Source organism: Musca autumnalis, unplaced genomic scaffold, assembly GCF_047663935.1.
Source record: "Musca autumnalis isolate F117 unplaced genomic scaffold, ASM4766393v1 scaffold_4, whole genome shotgun sequence".
In the NCBI taxonomy this organism is placed as follows: Eukaryota; Metazoa; Arthropoda; class Insecta; order Diptera; family Muscidae; genus Musca; species Musca autumnalis.
Window position 1 is genome coordinate 57,644,046 of NW_027411977.1, and position 18,806 is coordinate 57,662,851.

Consider the following 18,806-nt stretch of genomic DNA (forward strand, 5'->3'; position numbering starts at 1 on the left):
AGAAGTTTATTTTGAAGTTTTTGTAGTTTGTGGATTTCTGCTTGCCTCGCGCAGCCCCATAACGGAATACCATATGTCCATATGGGTTTTATAATTTGGTTATAGATAAGGAGTTTATTTTGTATGGATACATTTGATTTAGTTTTAAAAATCCATTTTAGTTCGTTAACTTTTAGGTTTACTTCTTTAACTTTTTTCTTAACATGCTCTTTCCACTTTATTTTTGTATCCAGAGTCATGCCTAAATATTTGGCTGTGTTAGCAAATGGTACTGTAATATTGTTTATGAATATATGTGAAGGACGTATATTGTGCTTATTTGTGAAAATCATATGTGTCGACTTGGCTTCGTTTAATTGTATTCTCCAAATTTTAGTCCAGGTTACGACGTTGGTAAGTGCATTTTGGAGTTTACTTGTCGCTATTTCTTCTGTTTTAGCGCATGCAAGAATGGCAGTGTCATCTGCAAATGTTGCCATAGTTGTATCTGACGTTGTTGGCATATCGTGGGTAAAGATAAGGTATAATAGTGGCCCAAGTACACTACCTTGGGGCACACCAGCTTTTATTAATTTAAATGAAGAGTATTCCGATTCAATTCTAACTCTGAAGTAGCGATCTTCTAAATATGATCTTAAGATTTCAAAAAATTGTTGCGGTAAATTTTTTTGCAGTTTGTAAAGGATACCTTCGTGCCAGACTTTATCGAAAGCCTGACTTACATCCAAAAAGACTGCAGAGCAGATTTCTTTTCTCTCTAGAGCTTTTTCAGCGGTGTTAACAATTCTGTGAACTTGTTCTATGGTAGAGTGCTGTTCTCTGAAACCAAATTGGTGTGGAGGAATTAAGTTTTTGCGTTCGGCGATTTTTTTTAGTCTGGACGCAAAAAGTTTTTCGAATATTTTTGACAAAATTGGAAGCAAAGATATTGGCCGGTATGACTTCAACTCATTTTGTGGTTTCCCAGGTTTTGGAACTACGATTATTTCTGCAAATTTCCATTGAAGAGGTACATATTTCAATTTAAAACACGCATTAATTATGTACAATAACTTTCGCATAGCTTTTTCCGAAATTTTCTTGATGATTTTTCCTGTAATAAGATCATATCCAGGGGATTTTTTGTTTGATATATCCTTTTTAATTAGATTTTTTAGTTCGCCAATAGTTACTTTTTCGATATTAAGAGAATCGGGGTTATGAATATTTTCGATATTTTCATCCTCTGTTTGTCTAGCCAGTGGTGAGAACGTGTTTTCATAATATGTCGCAAATAGCTCTGCTTTATCTTTATCGGATCTGATCCAACTACCTTCATCGTTTTTTAAAGGTGGCATTTTTGGCTTAACTTGATTCAAATGTTTTGTCGCTTTCCAGAGACTGTAATTGTTTTCTTTATTTGAAGATAAATTGCTTAAGTAATCTTCCATATTTCTATTTTCTATGTCTTTTATTAAGCGCTTTAAGTCGTTCGTTAATTGGTTAAGACGTCTTTTATTTTCTCTCGTTCGATTTTTCTGCCATATTTTTCTAGCGTTCCGTTTGGTAGATATGAGATCTCTGACAATTTTAGGATAAGATTTGGAGTTAATAAATTGTGATTGATTAGCTGGTGTGCTTTCCCAACAAGACTGTTGAATAGCCTGAGTGAATTGTTCTAATTCATTATCTATTTCAGATTTAGACCTTAGAGAGAAGTTCAAAGTAATTTTCTGATCTAGAAGATATCGGAATAAGTTCCAGTTTGTTTTGAATGATGTCAATCTTGCTTGCGTTGGATTTTCAATTATCCTGTCTCCTACAGTCATTATAAGTGGTGAATGATCTGATGATAGACCTATATAGTTGTCGACATTTATGTATGATTTCGATATGTTTTTGACTATAAAGAAGTCGATTAGATCAGGTATTAATTCTGGGTTTGACGGCCAGTATGTAGGTTCATTGCCAGAAATGACATGGCATGCATTTCCTCTTAACGATTTGAACAGTTCATAGCCCTTTGGACTAGTGAGTCTAGAGCCCCATAACTTGTTTTTTGCGTTGAAGTCGCCTCCTAATATAAAGTGATTTCCTAGACTTTTGAGCATCTCAGTATATTCATTTTCTTTAATTGAATGTCTGGGTGGAGAGTATATGGCAGCTATTTTGAAAGCATTATTAGTTTTAAATTTAACTTCTACTGCAGCAATTTGGAAAATATCAGTTTCTATTTTAAGATCTTCAGTGTGTTGTAGGGTGTCTTTGATTACTACAGATGCTCCTCCACGAGCTCTTTGCGAAGGATGGACAGAGTTGTATATTTTGTAGCCTTTGATAACGGCAAAAGAAGAATTTGTAAAATGACTTTCAGAGATTAATAAAATGTCGATTTTTTCTGTTTGTAGGAAGACTTCAATTTCATTGAGGTGTTTTAGAAGACCATTACAGTTCCATGTTGCAATGCGAATAAACGGCATATTTATGAAATGCGATTTAGTTTATCAATTATATCAAAAACATGCAAAAAATATGCAAAAAAATATGCAAAATATATGCAAAAAATATGCAAAAAATATGCCAAAAAATATGCAAAATATGCAAAAAATATGCAAAATATGCAAAAAATAAGCATTAACACCAGCAATGCTTGATTAGTAGACATCGGATTTTTGCATGTTTTTTATTTCTTATCCGATTGGACTCAAATTTTGGATCTAGGCGTTTTAAGGGACAATTTTTCGATATTTGGGGTCATATCAAAAACATGCAAAAAATATGCAAAAAATATGCAAAAAATATGCAAAATATATGCAAAAAATATGCAAAAAATATGCCAAAAAATATGCAAAATATGCAGAATATGCAAAAAATATGCAAAATATGCAAACAGATTTTGGCCGAAAATCGTCATAAAAGTCGTAAAATTGTCATTTAAATTTGGAAAAACCGTCAAAAAATACTTAAAGTGTTCAAAACTAAGACTGTTGACCGTTTAATGTCGATTTTTTCAGCAGATTATTATGTTATTGAGACCGTTTACGACAGTGTGGTGTAGGGTATAAAAGTATGGTATTGCAATACCATTTTTTTATTATTAAACTATGCAAAAAGATTAAATTTGATAAAATATCCAACGTTCTATGTAAAAATCAATATTTTCTTTGTCATAATTTGTAGCAGTGGGTTGTTTTTGTTCAAAGGGAATAAATCGATGACGGATTTTTTTAGGCGGCACCCGCATAAAGTGTTTAGTTTGGTCAGATTTTATGACTGTCAAAGTTTGAGCACAATTGGAATATGTTAATACGTGCCACTAGGGCCTCAAAGTTATGAAAATCTCGATTTTTTGGCTATTTATAGATTTCTGCGACCCATTTCTCTGGAATGGTTAAATCTTTTTGTCCAAATTAAGCATTAAATTAAAGGCCATTCTGTTCTTAATATTTCTTGCTGAAAAACAAAATACGTAAGTATTACTGAATTCGAGATAATAAAGCCAATGTCTCGAAAAACGTGACTAGGTAAGCCTTTGTGCGAAAATGGAGACTATTAAAAAATTGTTTCTTCATTTTTATCAATTTTTGGAATGAAAACAAACGTCTTTTACATTTTGTTCTAAAAAAAATTATTCGAGAGTCAGACATCATGTGCTTTTGGAGCTTTCTGGGTTCAGCTGACTATTTGAAGAACGCTCTGCTATGTAGTTCGCAACTTTCAAGTTGTTTACCATCCTTTGCGCCTCCTGGAAATTCGGAGTTAATGTTTTATCTCTTGAACAACAAGAATTATGCCAGACCTTTTTCAATGATTTTCGGCAGTTGCTGTTTTGGAAGTTTGGATCGAATATTTTTGAAGAAATTTGAATCTTTGCTTTGTTAAGATTTTTGTCGCCTTTTTGCTCTTTACGGCGTTTTGCACCGTTGGATCAAACAATGCCAGGTCAGCAAGTTCAGGACTAAGATACCACAGATTATTAATTATGTTGTTATTTCCTTTTTCTGAAATTTGTGTGTCAATGTTTTCATATTTCAATACATTTTCAATGAGGTCTAGGTCTTGTTTTGATGCTAAACGTATCGTAGGATCTGAAGAACCATCTGTCCCGAAAACAATCAGCTCGAGCAGATATTAGGTCGAGAGCTTCTGACTGTAGGGATGCAGAGGGATTTTTGACAGCAAGTTTGGAAGCACATCCGGACATCAAACAAACATATTCAAGCGATTTCTATAAGAATAGTCTGCGATTGACAAATCCAAGTTCCAAGTAGGCGAGAGTGTTTTAAAACTACTGCCCAGCCCACTTCCCAAGAACAAGAGGCCATAGAAGCACCTTGCGTTTAAATCGTTCGAGACTGGTCGTCCCCAGAATGTTTTTTCTATTTTATTTATTTATTTGGTATCCCACGCGACAACAACTGAGTGTTATAAGTGAGACTTTGTGTTATTGATTTTACAAAACGTATAATGAACAAGATAATGTTTATATAGATATAATATAGGATATATTGGGTAAACATTATCAATAGGTTAAAAAGAAATAGAGAGCCAATAGATTGAGTTTAATACAAAAAATAGTGAACACGATATTCAGAAATATTTTTAGGTCCAAAACAAGACCTAAACCGAATTGAAGATTTACTTAATACGAAAGGCATTCACAAACAAATATCAGATAAAGGAAATAACAAAATGATAAATCATATGTGGTACCTTAGTCCTGAACTTATTGGTCTGGCATTTTTTGATCTGGTAGATCCAAAAGACGGCAAAAAAAGATAGAAATTTCTCCAGAAATAATCGATCCAAACTTACAAAAATCAACTGCCGAAATTCCTAGAAAAAGGTTTACCAGGCATAATTACAAGTGAGACTTAATTGTTGTTCAAGAAATTAAACTTTAACTCCGAATTTCTTGAAAAAGATCCTGCAATTTGACCACAGAACATCAATTACCAGGAGGGGTAAAGGATGGTAAATAACTTAAAAATTGTGAGCGACATAGCAAGGAGTAAAGTTCATCACGAAGTTGTCATCTGTACCCAGATGGCTCCAAAACCACATTATGTCAGTCCCTTAATGCCCGTCATTTCAACGCGTAGTTATCTATGAGTTCACAGATACATATCTCCCGTGTAAGCAACATTTTATAATTTCAACGCATAGGTAACGTTATCGAGTCAAAAACGGCCGTGTTACTTACACCAAGGATTTTACCTGGTTAATCGTTGCCAATGTGTTAAAAGTTGTAAAACATTTCTAAGTGGCAATGATTTGGCGAAATCATGAATGAAAATCACCAATATTACACCATGATTTCAAAATTTACACGCCTCGGTAAATTGCATGTAGAAATTACCAAACGCGTAGGTAAAGATAACTAATAGGTATGAACAAAATGTAAGCGTTTGTCATTGAAGCCATGCAATGAATGTACAAATGTCCGTCTTTGTAAACACAAAATTGCATTTGAAAAGGGAAACGTTTGATGGATAGCGATGCCATTCCACGGCCGATATGTCTGATGAGTCTCTACAAAAGGCGAAACATGTCACATAATGGTGGTTCGAATCTTCGGCTTTCCCTTTTCACTTGCAAACATCATCGGTCATTAAGCTCGACTCCAAAGAGAAATGAATTAAAATTAATATTAAAATACATCTTCGCCCTAATAGGCAACATTTTCAGATAAAGTAAAATATATTAGTTTTCATTCGCAAAAATTTGATAATATAGGAAGAAAAAAGTTGTTTTTTTTTAATAGACTCCATTTTTGGCCTAAGGCCTTTTTCGGGACATTGGGTTTATTGTCTCGAATTCAGTAACACTTACGTACTTTGTTGTTCATCAAGAAATGTTAAGAACAGAATAGCTTTTAATTAAATGCGTAATACGGGCAAGTAGCTTTAACCCTTCCACATATACAAGCCGTCGAAGTCGCCAAATAGCAAAAAAAAAATTGATTTTCATAACTTCGAGGCCCCAGTACCACGTGTTAACATATTCGAATTGTGCTCAAATTTTAGCAATCTTAAAATCTAGCAATACTAAAAGGTTTAGGCGGCTCCCTGGCTAAAAAATCAGAGATCGATTTGGTCCTTTGAGTAAAAACCATCCCAATGCTACAAATTAAATTAAGATGCTACAAAATGTAAAATTGCATTTTACATAAAACGTTTGATATTTTATCAAATTTAATATTTTTACATAGTTTAATAATAAAAAAAAGGTATTACGATACCATAGTTTTATACCCTACACCACACTGTCGTAAATGGTCTCAATAACAAATTAATCTGCTGAAAAAATCGACGTTATACGGTCAACAGTTAGTTAGTTTAGAACATTGTTATGTATTTTTTGATGGTTTTTCTAACTTTAAATGGCAATTTTACGACTTTTATGACGATTTTCGGCCAAAATCTGTTTGCATATTTTTTGCATATTCTGCATATTTTTTGCATATTTTGCATATTTTTTGCATATTTTGCATATTTTGCATATGTTTTGCATATTTTGCATATTTTTTGCATATTTTGTGCATATGCAAAATATGCAAATATGCAAAATAAATACGAAATATGACCCTGCCATTGAATTTAGATTTCTTTGAAACGAATTTTGGTCCAATCAGAATCTTCGTATCTTTAATATTAAAAAATATGCAAATATGCAAAATCCGATGTCTATTGATTAGCATTTTACATGTCTTTAATACACCAAATAGAAGCTTCGATATTTGTTATTAAAGTAAAAACTTTAAAATATTAAAATTGTGATAGCTTAGCGCCTTTTGCAATAGCTCAGATATTTTACCATCAATGCCACATTTTGTACTAATTTAAAGCTCAGATGGTTTAGATTCATTATTAAGCTCTCTCTCCTTGGAATATGTCCAACTGAAACAGAAATATCTGACATTGAAATAAAATTTCATAAATTAAAAATTTGGGATATCCCAGCGTCTTTTTCAACATCACAAGTATTTCACCAATTTGGGTAACGCGATTGGGACCATTTAAAGTTCAGAATGTCTTCCAACCAAAGCTAAGATACTCGTCAGTACAATTCAAGTAAAAAAGCGAAAGTGTATCAACCAATTTTGCATCATAATGAAAGCGATATTTTCCCTCTTCCATTGGCGGACTTTCCTCTTGAAATACGACTTCTAAAGGCGGATATATTCGCATAAGAATGAAACTTTAAATTTCTGTCCACATAAGTTTTTAGCCAATTCCGAGTCTTGAATATTATCCGACCATCACCAAACTCAATATGCTTCTTTCTCTCTGGGAGCTCTATAAAACACCAACATTTCGTGCCGATCCTATAAAAATTGCGACAAAAAATGGAAAAATGGGATGCATTACAGACATTTGCGACATCTCCGTTGTTTGAACACATAGGCCAACCTACTTTGCTTCATTGTGAAGGTGGGATTTTCTACTTTCATGGTCAGTCCACCTACGACAACCCACTTTACATCGTTGTAAATGTGATATTTTCTACTTTCATTGTCAGGTTCTGCTTTTTTGCTTCTTATAGAAGCAGAGATATTCGCTTTGAAATTAGTTTTTTTCCCTATTCCGATCCCTGAATTTTACCCGACAATTACCAAAATCAGTAGTCGTCTTACCCTCCGGGAACCCCTTTAACACCTAAAATTTCGTGACGATCAGATCAAAATTCCGACCGGAAGTGTGATTTAAAAAAAATGGGATGTATTACCGACTATTGCGATAGCTCCGTTATTTGGTCGCCTACGCCGACCTACTTTCCATGATTGCAAAGATGGGATTCTCTTCTTTATAGCCAAACTTTGATTTTGGAAGGTCCCTAACCAAAGGTGTGATACTAGTCATTATAATTAAAACAGCAAAAATGAAAAGTTGGGTTATATTAGTGACTATTGAGATATCTTCTTTATTTGACCACCTGCGACAACCTAATTTACAACGTTGTAAAGGTGATATTTTCTACTTTCATTATGCTTTTGATATACCCGTTATAGAAGCGGAAATATTGGCTTTGAAATTCCGACCCTTCGCTTTGAAATATGCGACCATCACCAAAATCAATAGGCTTCTTCCCCAAGTGGACCCTCATTAACACCCCAAATTTGGTGACGATCCGATAAAAGTTGCGACATGTAGCTTGATTGCAAGGTTTAGATGGACAGACGTACGGACACACATAGCCAGATCGACTTAGCTCGTCGAGACATTCATTTTGGTATATATAAGTGTGGGTCTATTATTATTATTTTGATGCGTTACAAACTTTTTGACCAAAACCAACTTATAATACCGTATAACACTGTACAACAAAATTGAATTGAAAATTGGACCAAACAAAAGAAGACACGCGTATCGGCGTTTTAAAATTTTACTTCGGGAAGTAACCTAAATAGGCGTGGCAAGTTCCCCCCATTTATACAGATTTTGAAATATTCGACATCAGATTCCTTGGAATTCCTGCATTTTAGGTCTAAAGTGTCTTTGGCAATATTACTGACAACAATGCGGGGTACCTTTTATAAAAAAAATTAACACTCATGCGAGTCACTAAACGGGTCTTTTGGTCTCTTTTTTGAAAAACGTTTACAAACTCCTTTAAGATTTGATCGTATCAGATCAAAATGTTCTACAAAATTATTTGCCATAAAATTTTACTATATGTCCCCGAATACACCAAAACTCTAAATCGTACCTGAAAGACCAGAATCTGTAAAAATCAAATAGACCTTTTTGGGTTAATGTTGTACTTTATCTATGTTTATGCCAAGTTGTCCCACTAAACATCATTCTACATAGAAGATGTCAAAGACAAATATATTCTCCATCAAATTTCAATATAAGTCGCCGAATAAATGAAATATTTATTTACAATATTTATCAAAAAATATATACATCAAATTTGCCAACAAAACACCCAAATATTTTTTGAATAAATTTGTTTTGTTCTTTTGTCGAGTTGATGCATGAAAGTAACATGAAATTTAGTTTTAGACGAAAGGTGCAAAAAAATATTCTACACAAAATTTCACTGTAAGTCTTAAAACAAACTAGATATCTAAGTAAAATACTTTGTTAAGAAAATGACGTTAGAAAATTAGATATTGTAGGTAGAAATTATTTAACTATACAATAGCCGTAATTTTACAAAGTCTAATATGGCTAATCAATATTTTCCCTATAGATATTCACCAAAGATATTCCAAAAACAGTTTGTAGCGAGCACATATAATCTTCAGAAGGAATTTATTATGAAAAAACATCAATGAAATATATTTTGTGACCGCACATAACGAAAATGTGAATAAAAACGGTAGAATATGGACCTGAAAATTTGCAGGGGTTCTGATACATAAATTCGGTATTGTGCGTGCCCATGGAAGACGAAAATACCTTTGGTTTCTCTGGGTCACTTCGTTTTTTGATTTTATAACGGTAAATGTAGTGAAAAACGGGGTTTCTTGGTTTTTCAAATTAAAACGAACATAATATCTTTGTTCCACAACGGACTAAGCTGCGTAGAAGACGCCAAACTGCTTATTTATTTACTTTTCAAGTCATTTCAATCAAAAAAATGAAATGACCCAAAGAGACCAAAGGTATTTTCGTATTCCAAGGACTCCTACAGAACTGAATATACGCATCAGAACCCCTGCAAAAAAATTTTTGTCAACTTTTGTAGCACAGTGTTATTATAGCTACAAATTTCTTTTGTTTAGAGACTCATAACGAAATTTGATTTGGAACATTTCATCTTTTGGCACAATCCCCAAAAAGTGAAGTATTTTAGGAGATTTTGACTCAGTATGGAATAAATTTTAATTAAGACTTTAAAAGTTCAATAAATGTTTTCTACCTACAATGTCTAATTTTGTAACGTCATTTCTTAACAAAGTATTTTACTTAGATATCTAGTTTGTTTTAAGACCTACAGTGAAATTTTGTGTAGAATTTTTTTCCTTAAACACCTTTTGGCTAAAACTAAATTTCATGTTACATTCATGCATCAACTCGACAAAAGAACAAAACAAATTCATTCAAAAAATATTTGGGTGTTTTGTTGGCAAATTTGATATATATATTTTCTTGATATGTATTGTAAATACATATTTCAGTTATTCAGCGAATTATATAAAAATTTGATGGAGAATAATTATGTCTTTGACGTCTTCTATCTAGAATGAAGTTCTGTAGGACAAAACTTAATAAAGTTTAGAGTTTTGGTGTATTCCCTCAGCCTTTAGGCTAACCCCCAGTTTTTGTAAAAAATTTTATTCTTCTCACACGAATTGTCAAATTTTGTAGATCGATTTACTCGCTTTAGCGCAAATGTAGAGCGCTGATTTTTAAATGAGGAATCCTTAATGATATATGGAACGGGTATACGAAAAATTAGATGTGTATGTCATCTGGGGGCTGAGCTATGAATGCCTAAATTATTACGAATATAGACGAACGAACAAAAATAAGTTACAAAAACTGGGGGTAAAGAGGGTATTTACACTTTGATACGACCAAAAATGTGCCTCATCGAAATTATGGTTTTAGACCCCAAGTATGTTTGTACGATATCCGTTTCAGACAATTTTGAGTAGATCTAGATCCGTCTGTCTGTCTGTCTGTCTGTCCGTCTGTCTGTCTGGCTGGTGCGCACGATAACTCTTGAAGGGATCAATCGATTCGGTTCAAATTTTGGGTATCGAAATATTTTGTCCAGATTCGATTTAAGTTCGAAGATGGGCCATATAGGTCCACTCCTTCAGGTACCTCCCCCACAAATGTTCAAAAATTGTCGCAAAACTTGTGCGCACGATAACTCTTGTAGGGAATAACCGATTAGGTCCATACTTTGCACATCGTGTAATTTCTACCAAACTTAGATGAGGTTCCAATATGAACTCAATCGGTCCACTCCTTCGGGTACCTACCACACAAAATTTCGGAAAAGTTCAGTTTAGGACCTGGTTTCGAATCGCTTTGATTTTTGTTTACGCAAGTTGTATTCGCTGTCCTCTATACGACGCTGTAAGTTTCATTAGGGGCAAGTCCATACTTCCTGAGAAAATAGCCTGAAAGTTACAAAAAACCCTCTGACACCGTGTGTAGTGGTTGGAGCGCAAGATAACTCTCGAACGGATCAACCGATTCGGTCCAAAATTTGGTTTTCGTAATATTTTGTCCAAACTTAGTTCAAGTTCAACGATGGATTATATCGGTCCCCTCCTTCCGGTACCTCCTCACAAAAGTTCGAAAATGTTCGGAAAATTTGTGCGTACGATAACTCTTGAAGGAAGTAACCGATTTGGTGTTTACTTTGCACATTATGAAATTTCTACCAGACTTAGATGAGATTCCAATATGGACTCAATCGGTAAACTCCTTCGAGTACCTCCCACACAAAATTTCGGAAAAGTTCAGTTTAGGACCTGCTCTCGAATCGCCTTGGTTTTTGTTGTAACATCTTGTATTGACTGTCCCCTATACGAAGGTACAAGTTTCCTCAGGGGCAAGTCCATACTTCCTGAAAAAATAGCCTGAAAGTTGAAAAACAAACCCTATGACACCATGTTTATGGGTGGAAGCGCAAGATAATTTTCGAACGGAAATGCCGATTCCGGCCAAAATTTGGCCTTCGTAATATTGTTTCCAAACTTAGTTTAAGTTCGTAGATAAGCCATATCGGTCCACTCCTTCAGGTACCTACCCCACAAAAGTTCAAAAATATTCGGAAAAATTGTGCGCACGATAACTTTTGACGGGAGTGACCGATTTGGTCCATACTTTACACATTCTCATAATATCTACCAGATATAGATCAGGTTCGAATATGGACTATATTTGTCCACTCCATCCCGTACATCCCACACACAATTTTGGATATGTTCACTTTAAGACCTGCTATTGAATCACTTTGATTTTTGTTGAAGCAACTTACATTTGCTGCCTCAATTACGATGGCAAAAGTTGTTTCAGGGGCAAGTCCATACTTCTTGAGAAAACAGCCCGAAGGGTGTAAAAACCGCCTATGGCACACCCATGGTCTATGTCGGTCCATTCCTTTATGTACCTTTTCCGCAACATTTTTGAACTTTAATCCTAATCAACATTTTTGTCGGTTCATACGACCAAAATTTTGCAACCCCCTAAATACATAAGTTTTTTGTGAAAAAAGTATTTTAATTTGCACAGGCTGAGGGTATATCTCTGTCGGCAAAGCCGACTGATATTTTTTTACTTGTTTTATAGAACATTTTGATCTGATATGATCACATCTTAAAGGAGCTTTTAAACGTTTTTCAAAAAAGGGACCAAAAAGACCCGTTTAGTGACTCGCATGAGGGTAAATTTTTTTCATAGAAAGATACCCCGCATTGTTGTCAGTAATATTGCCAAAGACATCTTTTACCTAAAATGCAAGAATTCCTAGGAATTTGATGTCGAATATTTCAAAACCTGTACTTCCCGACGTAAACTTTCAAAACGCCGATACACGTGCCTTCTTTTTTTCGGTACTCTTTCACAATCTGCCCAAATTATCTTGTAATTATTTTTTGTGTTGTACAGTGTAATAAATCAATCTGTAGTGCGATTCTCTAACTAATTTTTTGAGTTACCGATAAATGTCGGTAAAATTAAAATGCTTAAAATTTCGGTAGTTAACAATATTTTTCCGTAAGGTAGCGACCAATAAAAAGTAGTCGTGAAGTTCTATCGTTAGCAACAATTTTTTCAACTTTTATTTGATCTTTTCATTCATAATTTTGCGTTTTAATGTTACCGATTTTTGTCGGTAACTCAAAAAATGTGTTAGAGAATCGCACTACTGGTAACATCACATAACGACATACCGATTTGGCAATGGTGACATATTTTCCTATGCATCATTTTGCCTCTCAACACCCTCTCTCACCGACAAACTGACAATTGCCGCAAGGAAAATTCCCTAATGTAAATATAGACTTTCTGACATTCATCATAAATAAATAGTGAAAGCATTTTAGGCTTCAAACAGAACATTTTAACATTTTTGTATTTTTTAAAAATGGAAAACTATTCTATGGGTATGGTATGTAAAATAAGATGGCATTAACAAATAATAAAAATGTTATGTGTGGCAAATATATTTTTGAGTTAAAATGTGATGTCTGTTTTGGAGTATTTTGCTTTGTTGTCCATGTGTTCTCTGGAGTATAACTTTTGATATCGTTGTATATCTAGGATATTTTATATATATGGTAACATGGGGCGCCTTCGCCACGTTTTTTTCAAAATGTTCTCATATCGACATCATTAAAGTTTTTCCAAATATTATTTTTGGTAAGAATATTAGCATGTCTTGACTATAAGTTTTGATATATAAATGATTATAATTTTGTTTTTAAAATATTATTTTTGAGCATTTACAAAATGTCTAAAAAGTGGCGAAGCCTCCCCACCCATGGGGTAGCTTCGCCATCGACATAGGACATATATCACCGGACTCTAAAACTGGCATTTACCATACTTCCTCCCCAAATATCAACATTATGCATAAAAGGAACATGTTTTCTATTTAATAATCAAAAATGATTCTAAAATTTACAAAAGGAAACATATTCTAGCCGTTAATTGAAGTAGGTACCTTGAATTTAGGAATAAAAATGAAAATTTTGCCAAATTAGATAGGTTTAGCACAATATTTGATTTCAACTTCACATTATAGCGTGGTATATCAATAGCATAAACAATTTAAGTTAAACCCGACATATTTCTCACATTAACCCACAACACCTCTATCATGGCGTAGCCGCCCCACCCCCTACATAGTTCATAATATGAATATATTGACATTTATAATTACTTTTATCATGCAAATTATTTGGATTTATATTCTTCAGTAGTCGTCTATTAACGGTATAAAATATAATTTTGATATCACAAAAGGTATACAAGATATCACAAAATATACCTACCATAAATATTTTTCGCAATACCCCAAAAACATGAAACCGCGTGCATCAGCAATCATATATTTGATAGAAATGCCAATTTTTGGGAGATGAAAGATCTTCGTTAAACTCACAATTTTTCCTTTAATGGAATTTCTGTAGCAGTTATAATTATCAAGAAAATCGGTGCTGGCGAAGGCGCCCCAGTGGCGAAGCCGCCCCATGTTACCATATGTGGTTAAAGATATTAATGTGTACTATTATTTTGTGAACAAAATAGCTGCGCACATCTGCGCCTTTTCATACAAATGTGATTTTAGTTGACGTAAAACTTAAGAATTTGGATTTTGAACCAAATGTTGAATGCTTTTGTATTATATTAGTATTGTATTATAAAGAAGTAGCACATCAAATTCCATTAAGATGGCTTTTATGAGACAAAAACCTGAACCTGGAAAAATATTTATATAGGAGCTCTATCTATATCTGGACCGACAAAATTTGCATATTTGGTTCTAAGCGCCTTTTGTGTATTTCGATGGGGTTTTCGAACCTTTAGCTTATCAACAACCTCTCTCACCGATAATTGCCGCCAGAAGAAATAATCATAGGTACCTCCAATTTTTTGGTATTTTGAAGATTTTAACTACATTTTTGACCGAAATTTTTGTAAACTGACATTTGGGGTTCCTAAATATCACAAAACTTCTCCATCATAAATTGTCAACATAGGTGCATGTTTTAATATACTCCTCATATAATGGTACCCCCTATTGTCGGTATTTTGAGGAGTTAAGCTTCATTTTTGCAAGCAAACATTTGTGAATTCGCAGTTGATATTCCCAGTGGTCATAAATTTCCCCGCCAAAAATTGTCTATATAGGTCCATGACTTGGTATAGGCTACATTTAACGGTACTTCCCAATTATCCGCATTCTGAGGATTTTAGTTACAATTTGCCTTTTGATGTTCCTAGTGGTAACACGACTTCTCCATTAAAAATTGTGAATAGAGGTCCATATTTTGGTACAGGCCCCATGTAATAACACCTCTCAATCTTAGGTAGTTTGAAGATATTAGCTACATTTTTTGACCTAACTAAAAATGGTACATTTTTTACATTTAAGCTACATATTTTGACCAAACTACATTTGAGGTTCCTAGTGGTCACAAAACTTCTCCCGTAGAAATTGTCAACATAAGTGCTAATTTTAGTATAGCCTCCATTTCCCGGTATTTTCCGATTATCCTCATTTATCTAGTGGTAACAACACTTATCCAATAAAAATTGTCAATATAGGTCATTATAACGGTATAGGCCCCATATTCCATATTAGTTCATCATATGTTAGGGAGGAGGACATAAAACGATTTTTAAAATTTTTTCTGATTACATATACACAGCCTTTAGTCTAAAGAGGGTGTGTATACACTTTGATACGATCAAAACTGCGCCTCATCGAAATAATGGTTTTAAACCCCAAGTATGTGTGGACGAAATTCGTTTCAGACAATTTGTAATCGACGCACGATAGCTCTGGAACGGATCAACCGTTTCGAACCAATTTTTGCACTTCTTATTATTTTGCCAAACTTAGTTTATGTTCGAAAATGGGCCAAATCTAGTACCTACCCAGCAGAAGTTGAACAATTTTCTGTAAAATGTTGTGAACAATAACTTTCCAAGGGAGCAGCTGATTTTGTTCAAACTTTGCACACCTTCCAGAATTAGATCAGGTTCGAATATGGACTATATCGGTCCACACCTTCCGGTATCCTTCGCACAAAATTCGGAAAAGTGAAGTATAGCAGCTCCTTTCCAATAGCTTTATTTTTTACCAACCGGTTGTCCTACAGGCCTCAAATTCGGTGGTACAAGTTTTTTCAGAAGCAAGTCCATATTTTCTGAGAAAATAGCCTGAAAGCTGTAAAAAGCATTATGGCCACCGTATGTAAGGGCTGGTGCTTACGACAACTCTCGAATCGAATCTCCCTCACAAAATATCAACAGGTTGTTTAAGGCAGTTTAAGATCTGTACGAGGATCATTTTTACCGAAGGTACTGGTTGTGGTACCGTTTACAATGATATCAGGTTTTTCGAAGGACAGTCCAAGTTGTTTAAGGCAGTTAAAGGTCTGTTCGAAGATCCTTTTTACCGAAGCTGCTGCTTGTGGTACGGTTTACAACGGTATCAGGTTTTTCGGGGGCAAGTCCATGCTTCGTGATATAAGGAACGCGATATCTATCGAAATCAATGACTCCTAAAGCGAGATCCAATTCTGAAATGGACAACGCGGCCCATTCTTTCTACGCAACACCTTAATATAAATCCATTTTTTGTTTTCTCGGAAAGTCCATTCATCAAACCAGCAGAGAAAGGATCAAAGGTGGGCGGGGCCGACTATATGATACCCTACACCATCACGACTCCAGTAAAATTTGGACAATTTTTTTCTAGACCAAATTTAGTAAAATTTTCCAAATTTCATCAAAATATCTGTCCAATACAAGAAAGCGGGCAAATATATATGGGAGTTGTATCCAAATCTAAACCCTTTTCAAAATAATTTGGAGAACTTATTTCTAGTTCAAATCCCGTTACTCATTTAAAGTTTCATCAACATTGGACATACCTAGCAATGTTGGTGCACCAAATACCTAAAATCGGGCGAAAATATATTGGATCTATATCCAAAACTGTACCGATTTCAAAATAGCTTGCAGATATTTTAATATAGCCTCCATAGAACGGTGACTCCGGATTTCCGATATTTTGAAGTTTTAAGACTCATTATCCTACCAAAATGGATGAAATTTGGTACTAAGACTTCGTTGGGTGTACAGAACTTTCCACCCGAAATTTGTTGGTATAAGTCCACGTCTTTATACAGCCCCCATAGAACGGTATTTCCCAATTTTCAGTATTTGGAAGGGTTTTCCTCATTATTCCACCGAAATGGCTGAAATGTTGTACTAAGACTTCGTAGGGGGTTCAAAATTGTCCACCCGAAATTTGTCGTTATAGGTCCACGTCTTCATACAGCCCCCATAGAACGGTATCTCCCGATTTTCTGTATTTTTAAGCTTGTTTATTCCAATAAAATGGCTGAAATTTTGTACTTAGACTTCGTTGGGTGTATAAAACTTTCCACCCGAAATTTGGTATTTAGTCTTTCCACTTGAAATTGGTCAGCGTAGTTCTTTACATAGCCCCCATTGAAGGATACACAGGGATTTTTGATATTTTGAAAGTTTTAACAAGTACAAAACACTCTTTCAAAAAATCAGACAGCGTACGTCTATGTTCTGCCAAAGGCCCCATGTAAAGGTACCACCCGATTTAAAGTTTTTTTTTTTAAGATTTTACCGAATTTTCCAAATTGCATCAAAATTGAAGATAATTTGCGTGTTTGGGGCGAATATATAAATATGGACCGTTATTCTGTATGTCCATGGATGTTAGTTTCAATGGAGGCTGAGGGTATGTATATCTCTGCAATCTGATACTGTTTTACTTGTTTTGTTATTCCTTTAATGGATGCCTCTAGTGACTTTAATCTAATTGTTTTCTCTATTGTTCCTGTCATAGAATTTTTCATTTTCTTATCATAATTTATTAAATGATTTTTAAACTTTCAATTATTTTGCATTCTTAACAAAAAAAAAATCCCAATCATCTGCAAAAAACAATTTAAATCACAAATGAAATTATACTTAATTGTTGACAATTACTTTTAAAACTAAATTAAGCGTTAAGACTAAAAATATTTATAGCCAACCAGAAAACACTTCAAATTGTCCAAGTGTTGAGAAAAGTAAATAAAAACAAGTTTAGTTTCTCATTGTCGACAGATTATCACAAAACATCATCCACGCAAGGAGGTATGGATGGGGTTCTTAAAAGACGATAATTGACCACAAGAATACAAACAACTATTTATGAATGTATTTGGAAAACTTTTAAGCAAACTATTATTGAATAATCTTTATAATTTGATTATTTGCTTTGATGACAAATAAAAGAGTGTTTAAGCTTTTTGAATATAATATAAATATGTATGAGTGATTTTATAAATTGCTCAAGTATGTTTGTATGTATGTAAATAGGTATAAAATTGCATTGTTAATTTTAATTAAAATAAAAACAAATTGAACAAAAAAAAAAAACAAAATCCGAGAAATGGAAAATTCTCGCCGTAATTGAAAACATAAGGCTGTTCTTTAATTTAAAAACAACAAAACAAACAATTTAATTTCTCCAAAAAATAACAGTTTCGAATATAGTTAAAAATTTTATTTTTTCCAGGAAGGAAATACAAACAGACATATGTATTTAAATATTAAAGCCATTCAGTGTTATAATCTTCAACTTCACAAATAAACGCAACATAACAATTCAAGAGAATTGTGATAATATCTTAAATAATATTATTCCGATATTTTTGAGTAACAAGTGACAAAATATTATAGTCGAAGCAGGCCGAACACGTGATACCTTACAACACCTATTTTGGGCATTAAATAACTTCGGGGGATATTATTATTATTAATTATTATGACATGTTTATAAACGTGTAACATATTATAAACTTAGTCTATTTACAAAGATTCTCCATTCATTTCTATCATTTGCTATATATTTTAATTGATCGATTGATAAGTTTCTTTCTGTTGTTAGTGTTCTTCTCCATGTTGTTTTCTGCCTGCCTCTATTGCGTCGTCCTTGGGGATTCCAATGGAGAGCTGAGTGGGAAATATCAGTTTCGATTTTTCTTAGAGAGGACGTTCGTTAGATATAGTTTGTGGCCACCATATTTTTAATATGTTGTGAAGTCATCTGTTTATAAATATTTGAAGTTTATTGGTTATTGTGGTATTGGTAAG